The sequence below is a fragment of the Astatotilapia calliptera genome, chromosome 16 (genome assembly GCF_964374335.1).
Source record: "Astatotilapia calliptera chromosome 16, fAstCal68.1, whole genome shotgun sequence".
NCBI classification, from domain to species: Eukaryota; Metazoa; Chordata; class Actinopteri; order Cichliformes; family Cichlidae; genus Astatotilapia; species Astatotilapia calliptera.
The window spans coordinates 21,291,807-21,293,698 of NC_137437.1; positions in this window are offsets into that span (position 1 = coordinate 21,291,807).

Below are 1,892 nucleotides of genomic sequence, written 5' to 3' on the forward strand. Positions count from 1 at the left end.
GTCACATGGAGTTCCTTTCCCTTTCAGCTGTGGCTTCTACAAGAATTGGGTGAAAAACATAAAAACAAATAAAAAACAAATTAATTAATAGCCTTGAAACATAATATAATCTGTGCCACAGATTCAATGTGGTAGAGAAGACAAGGACAACCTCTCTTTGTGTGGTGTTTGCACATTAGCGAGTGAGAGTTTGCAGTTAAAGTTTACAGAGAGTGACAAAAAGAAAAGTTACTGTAGAGTTTCTCAAGAGCCCGTTTTGGGTGAAATATTAGTGTTCAGCTGTATATTGTGTTCACTGCCTCAAAAGGAATAAAGTTCTGCTGGTGCATTCTTACGTCATTCCTCTCCATCTGTCTGCTAAGGTTTCGCAATTCGATGATATGGGCGATTTATTTATTTGCCCATAAGTAAGTTTGCTAATAATGATGGAGCTAATAGAAGCAGTTAACAGGATAGAAATTACAGCACTGTTTGCACACCACCTTTTTTGCACTCTCCTCAGAGTGTGCCGAAGTGCAGTGATTTAATTACTGAAATTCAAAACAGACACAAAGAAAGGCACGAGCCTATGTTAGAAAAAATGTTTGGATGGTGGACACATACATGCTCATGCAAGTTAGTCGTGTTTGATTCCTTTGCTTGCATTATACATCTGCACAAGTAGCACACTGTTTTGGTAGTCAAATAAAATCCTAAATTGGTGACTTTATTTTTTATGGCAATTAGTTTGGACTTCTTTGTTGTAAACGTTCAAATCAGTCTGTGCATGATTACATTGCCCCGCCCATCAAAAAGTATGCACATGCATGTATATATATCTTATATTGTTGATTGTTGGACTTAAAATTGTTGGTTGGCAAATTTTTACATATCACTTAACCCTACTTTACACTTTGCTATTAGACTTTATTTGCCCAGACCAGAAAGCTAATTACAAGCTACAAACCAAACTCGAAGCACTAATCATCAATCAGAAGCACCCTCGATATAGATGTAACTGGATCGACATGGTTGTTTATTACTTTAATGTAAATGTAATGGTCAATAGCATGTATTAGTCCGTTATAGCCATAAGCAAGGACACCACAGGGAGTCGAACCCTATCCCAGTAAACCAGGAGTACCATTACCAGTGTCTTTTTGCTTTTTAAGGCTAAGTGGATAAAGCAAAACCTGCATTAACAACATGTGAGCATGACTACTCTGTTTGATAGCACAACTGTACTATGTGCTATTTAAAAGTGAATATTTACTGCTATCTTTAGCAAATTGTACATTTTATTTTTCTATGTGTGATGCATACATTGTATCTGAAAGATGAATGAAAAAACAGTTACAGTTATTTAGAAGTCTATGGACAGAATTTCCTCATGTGCACAAGAACCCAGTAAATTATTGTGAAATACCCAAAGATATCTACAAAAAACTTTAAAATATTGCGTTTATTAATTAATGGTAAAGTCACTTAATGCAGGAAAAAAAAACCACTGTAATAGCAATTGGCTGAGGTTAGTCATTAAGAATGAGTGTGCACAGAATTGGGCTGACTAACATATAAAGCATAGCTAGAAGTGAGGTGTAACCTTTCCACTTCCCTCCCTTACTCAGCCATTGTGATTCAGTTAAAGGACTAGATATTACAGTCCCTGATAATGCATTGCTTTAGGATAGGAGAGAGCAGAGAGGAGAGCTAGAAGGGGGGCTGCACCAAGACACCAGACGTTCAACCTCCCTCCTGTAGGCAGACTCGTCCCTGTCCGAGATGAGTCCAATAACGGTGGTGTCATCTGCAAACTTGATTAGCTTGACAGACTGGTGGGTGGAGGTGCAGCAGTTGGTGTACAGGGAGAAGAGCAGAGGAGAAAGAACACAGCCCTGAGGGGAGCCGGTGCT